General features: G+C 36.9%; 1 long non-coding RNA gene across 2 annotated transcripts; it reads left to right on the top strand.

Moving 5' to 3' along the window:
- The first annotated feature begins 7,418 nt into the window (after positions 1-7,418).
- Positions 7,419-9,714, top strand: LOC141401382 (uncharacterized). 2 transcript variants are annotated; one of them, XR_012412326.1, is made up of 3 exons: positions 7,424-7,982; positions 8,033-9,057; positions 9,119-9,714. It is a non-coding gene; the product is annotated as an uncharacterized lncRNA (long non-coding RNA). The 2 variants fall into 2 exon arrangements; XR_012412325.1 differs by lacking the exon at positions 9,119-9,714 and having other exon boundaries at positions 7,419-7,982; positions 8,033-8,873.
- Positions 9,715-18,092: the final 8,378 nt, after the last annotated feature.

Genomic DNA, 18,092 nt, shown 5'->3' with positions numbered 1-18,092 from the left:
CCTTGTGTTATTGTGTATGTCTGGACAATGAAAGGTGATGTGGTCTGCAGTTTGAACTTCACCGCAATCACATCTGTCAGTGCTGGTTATATTAATTTTATGCAAGTGGCATTTCATTTGATTATGGCCGAATCGTAGTATTTGTTATGACACTTCGGGGTAATTTTAGGTTCCGGAACCAAGGATGGCAGTTGACCTTGGGTGAAAATGTGTAAAATCTTCTTCCAAATACACTATTATTCCATTTTTCTTGTCATGATGCAATGGCAGCGGATCTATCTTGCCGTTTTAAGTCCGATGGACATATTTCTGGGTAAGAATCATCAGGGCTGTGATTGGTGGCAAGAGAGTCCACGTACTCGTTTCCATCAATGCCACAATGGCTTGGCACCCATAGAAAGTGCACGGAGAAGGCCTCCCTTGACATTCCATACACCTCATTCTTTATTTTGTAAATAGAGTGATGGGTGTTTTTACTGTTTTGGGAACTGATGGCCATAAGGACTGCCTTGCTGTCCGTAATGATGAGGTATTTTCCAGTTTCACAGGTTCTTATCCGCATTAGAGCTTCATGAATGGCATGTGCTTCAGCGGAGTATGTAGAACACGAGTTATCAAGTGAGAAGGAGGCTTCAATGTCTAAAGAAGGCATCTTTATAGCACAGCAGGTCTTGTCATGTGTTTTTGAGCCATCCGTGAAGACTCTTATGTAATCACTGAATTCTGATTCCACCGTTGTGTTGTATAAGTTGATGATGTCGGCTGGCGATGACTGGCTTTTACAAACGTTTAAATATGTCGTTTTGGGAATTAGCAGGTTAGCATTCAGTGGAAACTGGTATTGAATAGGCCTTTGTAATTTTATTAAATTCGTTGTTGTTCTTTTATCTTCGTACATTTGGAAGAGAGGATGTCTGGCAAAAAACATTTCGTTGTACTTTAAAATAAACTTGTTGGCTGGGTTTCTGCAATCGGCTAAGATGTTTTTAATATAGCTGTTTGCCAAGAATTTTAATCTTTCCGGTAATGGCATGACGTTTGCTTCCACTTCTAGCGATTGAGTGTGTGTGGAAATCATGGCTCCGAGAGAGGTTCTCAATGCTCGGAACTGAATCCTTTGTATTTTGAGAATTTTACTTAGTGGAGAGTCAAGCAGTAGATGACCCATATATTCAATTTTGGGCCTAACTACGCCAATATAAAGCCGGATAAGTTGTTATGTGTTGCCTCCCCAGGAAACTCCACATAACGCCCGGATAATATTCATAAATTGAAATGTGGTTTTATGAATGTGGTCCAGATGCGGCACTAGACTTAGTTTAGAGTCCAGTATAAAACCCAAAAAGTTGAAATTGTTTACAAATTCTATACTCTCGCCCTTGATGTACAGATCTGGTTGGACGTGTATGGCGCGACAATAAGATGGTTTGAAAATCATACCTTTTGATTTCTGAGGGGAAAGTTCCAATTGTATTTCGTCCAAACGAGTAACAATGGTGTTTAGGGCATTTTGAATTTTTTGTTTTGCTGTATTTAAATCGGCATCTGCGCAAAATATGACTAAGTCGTCTGCATATCCCAAAATTTCCACATCCAGGTCATTAAAGATATCGTTGATATAGACGTTGAAACTCAAAGGGCTCAAAACAGAGCCTTGAGGTGTACCCGTAAAGGACCTTCGAGCAACGTAGTTTTCCGAATCGATGACAAGTTCTTTGAATTGAAAGAGACTATGTACGATTGAACATACATGTTCACTTACACCAAGGCGTTTATATTGACGTTTTCAAAAGCACTTTTGATGTCAAGAAAAGTTGCAACTAGAAATTTGCCTTCTCTCTTGGCTAGGTGTGCTGCAGACCATATGCAGCTTACATTGTCTCGTGTAGATCTTTTCTTTCGAAATCCAGATTGCGCATTATTCAGAGAGTCAGACGATTCAAGTTGATGGTCAATTCTTCTAAAGATCATTCTTTCGAATATCTTTCTCCAACACGATATCATAGCAATGGATCTATATGAGTAAGGGTCTTCAGGCGGTTTACCCTTTTAATATGTTGGACATATTTTGTACTCCATCCATGAGCTCGGGATGTCTCCAGAACGCCATACATGGTTGTATAAAGCTAATATTTTATGTCTTACCTCACTGTTGAATGTTTTCATGTGACCGTGACGAATGCCGTCAAGGCCCGAACTTGTGTCATTGGAAGCATCTATAGCTGCATTTAATTCATCCACGGTAAAATCGCTGTCTCTTGGAAAATTATCCACTGTAGGAAGAGCATTGACAGGTCCTATGGGTCCGGATAATATATCATAAAATTTATCCAAGCATTCTTCTGGCATTGTTTTTTGTTTATTTGAGCCTCTTGCTCTGAATTTTTTCACAGTATTCCAAAGTTGTGTTGGGGTGATATCGGCACTTATGTCTTCACACATATTTTGCCAGCCTTTCCGCTTTTCTTCCCTGAGTGTATAAAAGTAATCTTTTTGGCATGCTTTTAACTTTTCGTTGTTTACTCTGTTCGGAACTTTTTTATAGCGAGCAGGAGCTCTGATTACGGCCGCTTTGACTCGCTTACATCTCAGATTCCACCAACTGTTGTCTGGATATATTTTCTTGCTTATAGGTGTTTTGAACTTACTATAAAATTTTTGAGAAAGATTATCGAATTTTTTGCTCTCCGGGCAGTCTATATATTGTTCGTCGTTCATTATATCGCGCTATATTTCTTGGCACACCGTAAGAAATTTTACGGCAATTTGTGTGTAAGTCGATCTCGATAATTATTGCGCAATGATCCGATCCGAAACACTCGTTCAGATTGTACCAAGTCGTAATCAGTGCAATTGCTGGACTGTAGATGGATAAATCCAAAGTCGAAGGGGTATTTTGACCAAAATAAGTCTTTGAACCGTCGTTAAGGAGGACAAGGTCTTTATCCTCTATAAACTGAAGCATGTTTTGTCCGCGAAGATCAGTGTTGTTGCAACCCCAAATCTGGTGGTGACAATTGAAATCTCCGCATAATATAATTTTTGCATTTTGGGGTATACATGATGTCGTGCTCATAAGATCCGTGTTACTAAATGTCACATTCGGTGGGATGTATGTAGAAATTATGATAATTGGACCAGCGTCACTGTTTACACTGCAAGCAACTGTTTCTATATTTTGATTCGAAACATTAATATTAAAACTGTTGAAGTTGGTTTTATTTCTAATTAATATGGCAACTCCGCCACCATTGTAGATCGATCTTTTCTTATAATGTCATATCCAGGTATATAAAAGTCATCCAAACTATCCAAGTATGTTTCCGATATGCAGGCAATGTCTATTTCTGAATCTCTCAGGAATTGAGACAATTGCGGTTTTTTGTTGCGTATACTTCTCAAGTTAATTTGTAGTATCTTCATTATGAAGAGAATTCATATTTTCTTTTTGAAACGATTCAAAAAGATGAAGGGGTGTGTTGATTTTGCTATCGGTGGATGTGGATGACTGAATGGTTTTTTGATTTTTTGAAAAATTGTTTTTTAACTGATTGGGTTGTTGTTTTAGTTGATTTCCTTCAACATTTGATTGGTTGGTCTCAATGTCTGTGGAGTTGCACAGTGAATTCATGTCGAATTAAATGCTGGCTGCCTTATCCAAAGAACCAGACAAAGGAATTATTGAGTTTGGTTGGGTTGCTGAAGTTTCAGTGTTAGCTGAAATGTCTTCAGAAGTTTTTGAATGGGGTGTTTCCTGGGTACCCTCAGTGGACATATTTGAGGTATTAATGTCATTTGAGTGAAGAGTTTCCTCGGTAAAAGTATCTGCGTAATTTATGATTTTACGTTTTGTACCACCTTTAGGTCTAGTTTTCAACTTTGGCCTCTTTGCGCCGATTTCAGGAAAGTCCTCCTGTGTGATATTAAATACGTTTGTAGAATTAGTTTGAAGAATAGTTTCTTCTATATTTATCAATTTTAGCGTTTTTTGGTATGCTTCTGTTTTTGCTTTTTTTCCAAGTTCTACTCGTATTCCGCACTTATTAGATCTGGCATCGTGACGACCATCGCAATTGGTACACTTGGGTATCAATGAGCAGACACCAATATGCGCTGCCCGCAGCGCGGACTAAGTTCATGGGTACGACTGCATACTTTGGTGGAGTGTCCATATCTCCAGCATTTCTTACACTGCAGAATTCTCTCGATAAAAGGTTTTACGGGGAATAAAACCTTATGTAGGCTTATATGAGAAGGCAATTTGTCACTATCAAAGGAGAGCATAACCGCGTCGGAGTCAATTCTTTTACCATCTCTAGTGGAGTCAGGTCTAGTAAAACGTTTTACCTCGGTTATTGTGATGTTATCATACATAGGTCCATACTCAGGCTTGTGTTTAATGATCAGGTTCTCGAACAAGTATTGTTCAGAAAATTGTGGATCGGCTGGAATTTGCACTACGGCTTTGACTTCACACAATTCAGCTGGTATGAAGATGCTATGTTTTTTCCGAATGTCATCATTGGCCACAATTTGGTTGATTGTATCACGGTCTTTGCAAACTATTTTCATTTTGCGTTTGGTTACAAAATGAGTTTCTAAGTTATCATATTTTCCGTGTAATTCATCGGCGATCTTCATTATCGGAATACTTTTATTCTTGGAAAATCCCTGCAAAATCGCAACATATTCGCTTCTATAGTTGGTATATTTTTTAATTATTGGTAAGGGATACTTAAACCCATCTTCCAAGGTTATTTCGTCGGCCACAGGCCAAACCATGATTAATAGTATACCACTAAGTTATTAATGAGCAAAAAAGGTTTTAATTAAATAAATCTGAGTTTTATTTTCTGAATTTTCTTCGCTGAAAAAAATTTGCACGTCCTCTTTGTTCGGCGTCTTTCGCGGTTTTTCCTCAAAGTACCTGTGTATACCGATTGTGACCGATTGGTAATATAAGACATTATTAGTTTTATCGATGAGACAGAAAAACTGAAAAATCGATGTAGTTTTAAACACAAATTTTGGTGATCGACAGTATCGAAGGCTTTCGAATGGTCAAGAAGAGCAAGAAAGCATACTTTATTTTCATCAATTTCGGCCCTAATCGACTCAGAAACATCTTAGTTCTTCTTCAAAAGATGATTTCGAACGAATTATTTTACAATTAATTTTTTTTTTTTTTAATTTTGTATGAGAAAAAATTGTCGTAAATTTTTCGTGATACCTTAAAATAAACGACTACGCCAATGACTGCAAAAACGTCTTCGCCAAACAATTGTTTTGATTGTAAAAACCATAGGGTGGGTTTTTCTTCTGTATTAAAAGCTTAAACATGATCCACTAACAATTCTACTAATTTTTGTTACCAAAAGAATTCTTTAAAATTTGATGTTTTAGCTTTTAAGGGCGAATATATTCATAATACCAATCAGTCGTTTCACGACAACTTGCAATTTTTGATACGACTACGCCAACCGTAATAAGGCTGTATGTATACACTTAACTACGGAGGAGGTCAATACATCGCACCTTGTAACAATGGGGAGAGAATGAAAATTTACGCAAGGGCAAAGGCAGAATATTCCACAACCTAGCAACTCCCATCACAAACGAACTTTCGCTTATAGATGACGAAACCCGTGGATACAAAAATTGAGGATTCCGAAATGACCTGCAGAACCCAAATTTACAATGGAGGGGCGAGGAAGAATTCTTCATAATCCGGTAATGGCACTGGAGAAGTCGAAAATCAACATACTTATCAAATGGCAACCCAAGTAAATCAACCACAAACTGCGAAACATGCTCCCTTAGACCCAACCCATACACATAACGGACAATTGAATGTACAATTTTACGAATACGCTGAATTTGATAAGAAAAAGTACCAGATGCAACTTCCAAACAATAATTAACATGGGACATCAACAACGATAATGCCACCCTCTTCCTGACATGCAAGGGTAAATACACCTGTAGACAGTATAACGCCGAAGCTGGAATCTCACGCGCGACGCTACCATATCAATGTGCTTACCAAAATCTAGTTTACTATCAACAATCACACCCAAACACTTCATATCCCTTACAATGTTAACTACCATAGAATTCACAATGACACGAGGCGACGAAACATCACCAGAACTGTTAAAAATCAAGACATTGGTTTTATTCCAATTAATCGAAAGACCGTTAGAGGATATCCATGCCGAAACAGACTGCAAAGTAGTACTGGCTAACCACTCCAATTCAGGAATACTCGCACCTCGAAAGAATATGTGGACACCATCAGCATATAAAAGCAAACTACATCTATCGTCCGAGACAGAGCTCACAATGTCATTAACGAACATTATAAACAATAAAGGGCCTAAAACAGAGCCATGAGGGACACCACAGCGAACACTACAAACTTCAGATCTGACTCCCTTGTGCTCAACAAACTGAGATCTCCCCAACAAATACGACGACATCAACTTACACGCTGAAGGGGCAAAATCAAACTTTAACCTTAGCTTTTTAAGCAATAGAGTGTGATCTATTGAATCAAAGGCCTTTGATAAATCAAGACCAACAAGTAACCCAACATCAGTTGTATTAAAAACGTCTCTGATGAGTTCAGTGAGACACAGCAAATACGTAGAAGTCCACGGCGAAAACCAAACTGCGAACTATTCAACAACTTGGAGTCATCCAAGTATTCAACAATAGCATCCCTAATAATATGTTCCACAACTTTAGATATTGCAGGCAAGATGCTAACAGGGCGCAAGTTCGAAACATCACACACCTCCCCCTTTTTCGGAACCGAAACCACTCGAGCTACCTTCCATGACTGTGGGAAAGTAGACGTCATAAATATCGTATTTAGAAAGTGCAAAAATTGCAAAGAAATATATGGAAAAACACTTTTAAAAAATTTGATAAGAATGCCATCAACACCAATAGCCCCAGATTTGACCTTACGCAAAGCAATCACAACATCATCAAAAAAAAACAATGCAATAGAACCGAAAGACACCTTCTCTACCACCATTACTATCACAATAATGCCCACAACCATTCGGCGGATTAACATTACAAAAATAATCATTTGCACATAATACATAATAATCATTTGTTCACATCAATAGAGAGAACTTCACTAGAATCACCTAAGCAGCCGAATGACCGAAGAGATTTCCACAACTCACTACTATCCATACGACCAAAGAGCCTACTATAAAATTTCCTTCTTTCGTTAAGCGGAGTACACACGATCAGTTTTGACTGTCGATTTTTCGGAATTATCGATTACTGTCAAACAGTCCAGCAACCACAAAATATTTTGTGGTTGCCTGATGACTGACAGAAATAAACGGCCACACTGGCAAGCAAACGATTATTTGAGCAAAACTGACAGTCAAAACTGATCGTGTGTACCCCGCTTTACGCATAATAGCCTTACAACGGTTCCTATATACGCAAAAAATTCGTCTACTTTCATCAGAAGGTCGACGTCGCTCGCCATTCTAAATATGCCAAGTCCCTAAGGTTACGAGCTGAGTTCACCACATCAGATTTTAGCCAAACCAGCGTAACAAAGGAATATATGGGTCGATTACTTCGTAAAGCGATGAAAAATAATCGTCGATAACAAGTTATCGGTGATGTAGCGGAGCGTTTTTTGTTTTGATTTGAATAAATCAGAAAAAATATCGGGGCAAGTTGTACACAAAAGTTATATGCTCTGTTCCAGAACCTGCAAGAATCTACTATTTTTTACTACGATAACATTTTTTCCTTTATGTTATCGGAAAAAATAGTAAAAATTAGTAGATTCTTGCAGTTCTGGAACAGACCGATAGTTTTCTAAAATGATAAGCTCAGTGGAACTATTTTTTGATGATAGTGAAGAAATTATAGTTAACGTAGCATCTATCAGGCGACATACATATAAGAGATAAACCGAATCCTTTATAATTGCCATCAGTATTGTGAGTATGTTGGTCTCCAAAATTCATCAAAATAATTGTTAATTTTTTAGGTTTAAAGGCTATTTTCCTCTTCCAAAAGACGCTGTTATTTATATAGTAGAGGCATTAAAAATGATTTTAAAAACATACAGATCAACAGCAATACAGCCACACCTTAAAGTGTGTGCGCTTTAAGATTTTTGCAGAAGGAAGCTTTCAAAAAACCCATGGCAATGACTTTAACCTCGGGATGGCTCAGCCCACACTGTCAAAGGTATTAAGTGAAGTTCTGGAGTCAATAGAGGAAAAACTGTGTAAAATTTGGATTGTTTCCAAATTAACAGAAAAGAAAAAGCGCAAAAAACTATTTTTATTCAAAAACAAATTACCCGATGCATTGACGGAACACACGTAGATATAATGACCAAATGAAGATGTTCTCTATTTATATCTGAATAGAAAAGGATATTTTAGTTTAAACGTTTCGTTGGCAAGTACGTTGTCAATTTCAACTTCATTTTGAAGTTCTTCTGCTACCGCTTGCTCCATCGACGACAAAGATATTTCTTGTGATGGTCCACCTCCTGTAGCTGTAATGTTCTTCTTATTTTGAGGCATTTTTTGTTTAGTTTGGATTGAAAATGAGTCCATACTCTGTACCATTCATCTGGTGTACGCGCACAACTATTTAATTGCTCGGCAACATCCTTCCACACCTCATCAAAAGTGGCTTTAGTTTCGCCAAAAAGTCTGACTCCACGAGCTATGTTTGGGTGTGTTTCAATTTTTGCAAGCAGCATTTCAAATTGCTGTTTTGTAGTAATTTTTAAGTACTGAAACATCAAAAAAAACAACCTATAAAATATTAAATAAATTCACTTAAAATATATAAAAATGTTACTTACGTTTCAATTTTTCGTTTTTATTCGTTTGTAAAAATGCACGGCGACAGCTAATTTGTAAAGTTCATTTTTGCCATACGTAATAGAAAAATTGCAACTGGCAACGCGAGACGACTCGCATCGCAATACGGAATCGACCCAATAATGTTGTAAACAAGGAATCAAATAACGCAAGCTGACAGACAACATTGCACGTAAGATATAATGGACTGAAATCAAAATTATTTAAAGTATCAAAAATCCCTGCCCAATCAGTTCTACAAAAATCACGAAACTCAATGAACGTCTCCTCGAGGGAAATAGGAAGGTCAAGAATTCCAAAGATGAGAGCATGGTGAGATATGCTAGGACACTGGCCTTGGAATGAAAAACCTGATATCGAAGAATCACTTACCAGACAGAAATCAATTAAGGATGTGGAATTATGAGCCAGATCGTAATGAGTCGCCTGCGAATTATGAATGATGGCTAACCCCAACGATTCACAAACAGCCCTCATTTGCCTGGAATTAGAACACATAAATAAATTGCAATTGAAATCACCAAGCAGCAAAACATTAGCATATGCATCAAAAATTCGTTCATGCTTGTTCCGAAATGTACCAACATCACCATGAGGCAAATAGACAACAGCTACAAGCAATACGGACGTTCCAAGATTCAGCTCAACACACATAGATTCGCAAACACCATAACAAACCGACAGATAAAACACTTTATATGTAAACTCGGCATAAATACAGTATAGTCTCGATAATCCGGACAACGCGGTAATCCGGACACCAGAATTTTTTACATTGTAGACTCTGTAATCCGGACATCACATCGTCACCATAAATGCCCGAAGACGTAACCGACATGAAAATCGAAATTCGCGTTTTGACGTAATCTGATACATGCTCTGGAAAAATTTCAAGCTTCTACGTTCAAAAACAACGATCCTATTCAAGAAATGGCATTTCGGAAAATAGGATAATATTGCATATTTTGTTGTAATGGAGGATCTCAAAACTAAGCACTTCAGCGGTTTTGGTTTCAGTACTTATTCCCCTTCGTATATGATCGATAATATCACATATACTCGCCTTCATAAGATTAATATTCCATAAAACAGTTTTTACTTTTATAACGTTTTTTGCTTCTCCTGTAAAGTTTTGGTTTTGAAGGTTACGTCTTCGGGCATTTATGGTGACGACATATTTTTCTTACCTCGATGATTAGATTCTTATTATTAGATTCTTATTTATTTCATTGCCATTTTCGTTCTTAACAATAGCAATTAGTGTACAAATAAGAAAAAATACGTTTTTCAAGGTTTTTGGTCCAAATCTCGACTTTCTAGATAGTCACTATTAACTCAGTTATAGAGTCAATATTGTTGTATCCTTCATTATCTTTATCGAAATCCCTATTTTTTATACTTGTATTTTACTGTCATCAATGTTTGTCATTATACACTCATTTATCAATACCTTCTTTATTGTAAACCGTAATCTTAGGTTTTACATAGAAGCCATTTCTTCGATATTAACTCCTTCTTGTTATAACCTTCAACAGTGTCACACGTATTATTTCCTTTAGTTTGTAATGTTTTATTAATAAAGTGATTTTAATATTAAACAATGATCGACCACGCGTCTTCTTATTTAATTATGTCGTAGTACAGACATAACAATTGGCGACGAGGATGAAATAGAAAAAAAAAATCAATTTAAATTTCAACATTTCAAATTATCACGCCAATAACAATTAGCGATGAGGATCAAATAGAAAAATCGATTCAATTTTCAACAATAAAATGATCAAGCCAACAACAATTGCAACGAGGATGGATTAAGAAAAAATTTCAGCTATCGAATTATCAAGATAAAAAAAAATCAAGACAACAATTGGCATAATTACGTCAACTTATAAAAAACAATTGGTACGAGGATAAACTAGTGCAAAACAACATTTTCCAACAATACAAGAAGATCAAGAAAATAATCAATTTCAAAATGGCCGACGAACAAATGAAAAAGTTACTTGAAGCCATAACCTCAATGACTGCTGCATTGGCACAGCAGCAAGCTACATCCAGTACGAGCATCAACATCATTTCAAATTTCGAACCATTTAACCCAAAAGTGGAAACATTTCAATTGTATAAAGAAAGGCTAGAAATTCATTTTCAAATAAAAAACGTTTTCGACAACAAGGAGCTTTGTGCAAAGCTACTCTTGCAATACATTGGAACGGAAAATTATTCAACCATTTCAACATTGGCCGCACCAAAAACTGTTTCGGAACTGAAGTATGAAGAAATTATTGAACTCCTCGATCAACATTATAGTCAAAAAAAGAACATTCTTGTGGAGCAACACAGGTTTTTATCAGAAGTGCAAAACGAAAATCAATCAATTGCCGAATTTGTGACAACATTGCAAAAAAGAGCCGCTACGTGCGAATTTGTGTGTATGTGTAAGAAGTCTGTCACTGATTTCTTTTCCAGGGCACAATTCATCAGAGGTCTACGTGACAACAACATTCGAGAGCAATTACTTCAAAAGCCGGAAGAATCATTTCAACAAATTGTGGAAAAAGCTAAAGTGCTGGAAGCTGCAAAAATCAACAACAATGTAATATCAAATAATGCAACAAGTGATGTAAATTTTGTGCGCCAAACATCAAACGGTTATCAAAGGTACAATAACCGATATCAAAGTAATCGATCAACGATATCAATTTTTAATAAAATCAACTACCGTGAATTGGGCATTGATGGTATGTGTTTACGTTGTGGTAAGAGTAACCATATGTCAAGAGAATGCAAAATCAACAAAAACAAATTGTACTGTGCTATGTGTAAAAAGGTTGGACATCTTAAAGATGTATGCATAAAAACAAAATTGCGACAACAAAAACAACAAACATACAAAACGTCACATATAGAATCATTCTCATCGAACGAATATGGTGTAAACAAAATTATTGACATTTACAACAAAACAGAAATAGCGTCACCAGAAGTGAATAAATTTAATACAAAAGTGTTGATAAATGGACGCAAACAAGCCTTCGAGGTCGATTCAGGAGCAGGTTGTACATTAATTCCAGTCAACGAGTTCAAAAAATTGAAATTACAAATTCCAATCGAAAAATCAACAATTGCTTTCCGGTCGTACACTTGTGATACTTTTGTGCCAATTGGAGTGGTAAAAGTGCAAGTCTCATACAAAGGTAAACAATCAAATGAGGAAATGTATATCGTTCCAGAAAAATATACACCATTATTGGGCAGAGTGTGGATAAGACATCTAAAAATTGATTTCAACGAATTAGACCAAAATGGATGTGAGGAAAGTACAAAACCAGTTTTTATAAAGGAAGTACAAGTTCCTTTTACTCTACGCGAGAAATGTGAAAAAGAAAATCAAGTGCTTCTAACAACAAAAAATCCAGAATACCTGAAGTATGGACAAGATGAAAACCGCAAAAACGTTTTAAATTCAATTCGGTTCAAAAAGCCTAAAGAAAATAAAAAACCTGCAGTTTATCAAATTAGCGTGGGAGAAAGGGTGCAGATCAAATGCTCCGTGCAACACAAACAAAAATGGAAATCCGGAGTCGTGCAGTATAAAATATCAAGTTCCCATTGTTACGTCAAATTGGATAATGGGTATGTAATCAAACGCCGCATCAATCACATATACAAAACGTGTGAGCCACAGCAGATCAAAACTACTTCTGACACACTCTTTTCCCACAACGAACGTCAACAAATGGAACAACCACTAATACAGCGTCATCAAGTGCCCACTACGAATCGAGACTCATTACATCAGAAGCCATCTATGCCCACATTGGCTCAAAGAAATTCCACGTCGAATCAAAACGAAATATTTACTGAAGATAAACAGCCATCTATGTCCACATTGGCTCAAACGACACAACCGAATCAAGAACAACATTCAACAATGCCTAAACCACTTAGAAGAGCTGCCCGTATCAGAAGACCACTCCATATTTAAGCGGCCATGTCTTTTATTAGCGTGGGAGATTGTTGTATCCTTCATTATCTTTATCGAAATCCCTATTTTTTATACTTGTATTTTACTGTCATCAATGTTTGTCATTATACACTCATTTATCAATACCTTCTTTATTGTAAACCGTAATCTTAGGTTTTACATAGAAGCCATTTCTTCGATATTAACTCCTTCTTGTTATAACCTTCAACAGTGTCACACGTATTATTTCCTTTAGTTTGTAATGTTTTATTAATAAAGTGATTTTAATATTAAACAATGATCGACCACGCGTCTTCTTATTTAATTATGTCGTAGTACAGACATAACAAATATGGAATTAACTATTTGAATCTGTCAAATGATTTTCCTACCGTTCAAGCATAGATGACTGACTATGATAAACAACAATATTTAAAACATAGTGTTGGCAAACCAGTAGTGGAATTCTGTAACTCGTTTTTCGAGTTACGGACAAAAATCGGTAAAATTAAAATGCTTTTACTTTCGGTAATTGACAATTTTTTTGGTAAGTTAACAACCAAAATAAAGCTGTCGCTAAGTCCTACCGATAGCAAAAGAGTTTTTAACTTTTAATGATACTTTTCATTCATAATTTTACGCTTTAATTTTACCGATATTTCTCGGTAACTCAAAAAATAAGTTAGAGAATTCCACTATTGTTCCCTGAAAATTCGATGTGGCGTGTTCCTTTCCACTAGAAAGAAGGTCTCTTGTTTTCCTTTAAAGCATTGGGATTAATAGTTAAGTTTTTATTGGGATTTTTAGCTAAAAGAGGAAACGACTAGAGAGACCTTATTATATAGGAATTTCAATAAATTAAAGAAAAACGCATGACAACTTTTATTTTCTTTCTTTGACATTCTAAATCACCGGTAACTAAGGATTTTTGTATAGCATTCTCGTAATTATGCAACCAATAGATTTAAATTCCATTTGTCTTTATTTATATAAAACAATATCTCTTTTTGGTTTCTTGGACGAGATGAGGTGATTTGGTGTTATTCATAGAAATGGCTAAATATTGAATAAATGAGATGAGTGCATTTGAGTTCTACAGTTCTATCACTCGTCATAAGAGGCTCATGTCCAATGGACAAGCGAAATCAATAAATGTACATGGACTACGAAGCTTATATCCTTTAAAAAAACTATGAATAAATATACATCAGTTGTAGAGAAGTTTTAGAAAAAAACAAATACTGATCCTACTTGCTGTTATACAACACACAACTGTTTCTCTCTGTTATGGTAGGGTGAGTTCGCACACACAAATAAATATACATCAGTTGTAGAGAAGTTTTAGAAAAAAACAAATACTGATCCTACTTGCTGTTATACAACACACAACTGTTTCTCTCTGTTATGGTAGGGTGAGTTCGCACACACAAAATCGTAAAATAACTGTTACACTCATTCTCTCTTTTATACCAACAGTTACTGGTATGTATCTGTTGTATTTGTTTCGTTGATACTGTTACGGAATTAGATTTAACTAATGTCCGTGTAGACGTTGTTTTATTCCCCGATACGATTTGTACCAAATAAAACAGGGCTCGTTTTAGATTACGTTTCTACAATGCTTTATTTACTTTATTACACTTATTCAGAACCGACTTTAATTACAAAGCACACAGCAAGTCTCTAGTTAGCACGCAGCTCTTATTTAACCGATCTGTTCAGTTCAACGCTTAAAACACAACTAACTCGTCATTGCCAGTTCCCCTGTATTTATATCCCAAAGTCTCCCTGTTCGAGAGTCCTCTAGAAAATGTCTGGCAACTCCTCGAATATGTACAACGAACACACAGACGCACATTCGCACTAAGCGAACAACCAGACTCACATACATGGGGGATGATCAATGACGTAATTACAACAACAAATAAATGCAAGAAAAGAAGTAACAAACTAAACGATAATTACATGATTTTGGCAAAACAAACAAAAGAACATTAACAAAAGGTAATGTAACGACTAGAATGATGAAGAGAGTTCTACATGGTAGTTGTTGTTGCTTAAATAAAATAACTGCGTAATAAAACGTTACGTTACAATTCAAATTTTTAAATTAACGGAAATTAAACTAAATTAACTTAAACCTATCAGTTACATTCGTAACAATACAAACAATTCCATCAATGCACGCCTTTAATGTATACATCGCAATTTTTTGGATTTATTATGATAGCAGAGGATAATATCTATCCACTTAGTAAAAATTAAATCATATCAATACCATTGAGAGACGAAATAGTGCTCTGTCGTAGGTCGTTTCAAAATACTACACTGGTGTCAAATTTTTCCATATACTTTCCAGAGGTATTTCGATGTTCTCAAAGCCAAAATCGGACTGTTTTGCATTGTTCCATTATCCTGCAATACATATTGAGTCAAATATTCATTCTTGGAATACTTACCTGTGGCCGATTCGTCATTGTTAATTGTTAATATGGTCCCATGTGTTTTTTACCTGTCTGAAGACCCTCCATGTCCGCATTTTTTATCACTGAACTTTATTACATTCAATACTGTTAGTCTATTATTAGCAGCAAAAGTCATAAAAATGCGCAATGGCCGCAAAAAATTTGCAAAAATTTTATAGTTTTATAGTTTTTACATAATTTGTTGCCATAAACGAACAATTAATGTGAAATTTTCTACAATTTTGGTTTTTGCAATACATTTGTTGCCTAACTGTATATATTTAAGAAGAAACGAGAAAGCGTAAGCTCGGCGTATTTGTACCACCAACACTGGATGGAGTGCAGCTTCAGCTCTCGCCCGAGGCAAAGTACCTCGGCACTATCCTGGACTGTCAATTGCGATGGAACAGGGATGCTGAGGAAAGGGCGATGAAAGGATTGACTGCACTTTATTCATGCAAGAATTCCATTGGGAAAAGTTGGGGCCTAAGCCCATCGATTATATTCTCTTGTTTGGTGGCACTCACTGCGCCAAAAATCGACATCAGGTAGGCTCGACAAGGTACAAAGAGCAGCCTCGATCCTCATAACTGGAGCCACAAGGAGCACACCACAGGCTGCTCTGAACGCAATGCTGAACTTAAAACCGCTGAGTCTCAGCATTAAGTGTCAGGCAACTCGCAGTGCCCTACGGCTGCATGAACAGGATCTCTGGCGCAGTTGTGCCTATGGGCATGGTTGTATCCTGAATGAATCAGGCATAAATGTGAACCAACGCGGAAAACTGAGCGACTATATATCACCAGTCCTGAGATTTGACGATGTAGACGTCGTTATACCTAGTAGAGATGACTGGAACCGCAGTAACCCCCCTCTGGACGGTCTGGCTTTCTATACAGACGGCTCCAAGATGGAGGAAGGTACCGGGGCTGGCGTCTACTGTGAAAGGCTATCCCTTGAGTACACCTACAGGCTAGACAGCAACTGTAGTGTCTTCCAGGCTGAAATCTTCGCGATTTGGAAGGCAGCGGAATTGATAAAAAGTTTGGATGCAGAAATCTTTGACCCGGTGACTATCTTTGTGGATAGCCAAGCGGCTCTTAAAGCCATCAAATCCGATGTTGTCCTTAAGTGTAGATCGGCCTTGGGAGCGCTAACTAACGGTTTCCGGCTATGCTGGGTACCAGGACACCGCGACTATCTGGGTAATGAAAGAGCAGACGAATTAGCTAGGCGAGGACTCTATCAAACCACCCATTTGTCATTTCTTTCAAAATTTTAAAACGTTCTCTGACGAAAGAGCCAATGAATTGTGGCATTATGAACCTAGGTGCATTGTGGCAAGATCCATATGGCCGTCTCTGTCAGTCAAAAGAACGAACTCTCTGCTGAACCTGAGTAAAGCTGAAGTTAGAGTAACGACGGGAGTCATTACTGGACACTGCTACATCAGGGCCCATACCAACAAATGGGATGAGGACTATTACTGACTACTGCAGACTCTGTGAGGACGAGGAGGAGTTAGAGACGATCGAGCACATCTTGTGTCGTTGTCCAGCAATGGCTGGTAGACGGCATAGGTTAGTAGGTGCTCACTTCCCACCGTGTCTAACTTTCTACTCAACTGTGGAGCCTGCTGTGATCTACAACATCATCAAAAATCTGAAGTGGCTGGGACAGCGCAACCTGAACGCGTAAATAAATTCAACTATTCTGCCTACCATTAAAAATAAATTTTTTCTCCTACTCTAAAACTATCACTCCACTCTTAAACATTCTTGTAATCTATTCGTTCTTTCACTGCGCTAACAACTTTCTCTTTTTATTTTTTCCCCTATCCTCCCTTTTCTCACCTCCTCTTTCCTGCAGCTCTTTTCTACTGGATGATCACAATGGACCGGAAGGTCTCCGAGTGACGCAGTCACAATTAGTGACTGCACATCCCCTAACCTAACCTGTTTAACACAATACAAGCACAATGTTTAGTTTTCAATTGTGAGGGTGCCCGGTACTGAATTAATGCAATATACACATAGCCCAGAAAGTCTGCGTTCACCTTACTACTTTTCAAAAACGATGCTAAAACTTTAATAAATAGGTAAATGAGATCAGTTTCTCTTTCATAAATATGTTATTGGCACTCTTTACTAATGATTACAACATTAATTTAATTCGTAAACAAATTCGTTCACACAGTGAACCTTCATCTTTACCGTTAGCTGCGTGTTTTAAAGTATAAATCATAAATTGATCAATTTAAAATGTATATTATATTTCTTCGCAGATTTCTACAAAGATTCAGGCTGACAAAAGAGGCTTTCCGTTATGTACTTTCTTGTTTGGAATTTTCGTGCCAAAGTTCAAAATCTGTCCCCCCAATTTTGCAGTTGGCAGCAACGTTGTCCCTTTTGGGAAGTGGCGGTTTCCAATATACTGTAGGGAATGATTTCCTTTTAGGTCTGTGTCAGAGTGTTACATCAAAAATTGTTAAACATGTTAAACAATATTGTATTCTTAATTGGGGGCCCCGCGGCATTTAATTTAGATGCAAGTTGCTCCCATAAACGATTTGAATATGCCCGAGCTTCTGGACAACTAAATGTTCCTTTGGCCAAAGATGGGTGTTGGAACATGAATTCTGCCATAATCGCTTTTTGTTTAAAATTTATTCTGTTTACTTTTGTAGTCCTAAAAAATAACAACTTCAATTTTGTTTTCATTGTTTTTCGCAGAAATACCTACATGTTCCTCTTATTTCCTTAAACGACTGCAAAC

This window comes from Musca autumnalis, unplaced genomic scaffold (assembly GCF_047663935.1).
Source record: "Musca autumnalis isolate F117 unplaced genomic scaffold, ASM4766393v1 scaffold_4, whole genome shotgun sequence".
NCBI lineage: Eukaryota > Metazoa > Arthropoda > Insecta > Diptera > Muscidae > Musca > Musca autumnalis.
Note: the sequence above shows the minus strand (reverse complement) of the source record. Positions and strands in the feature narration are given on the sequence as shown.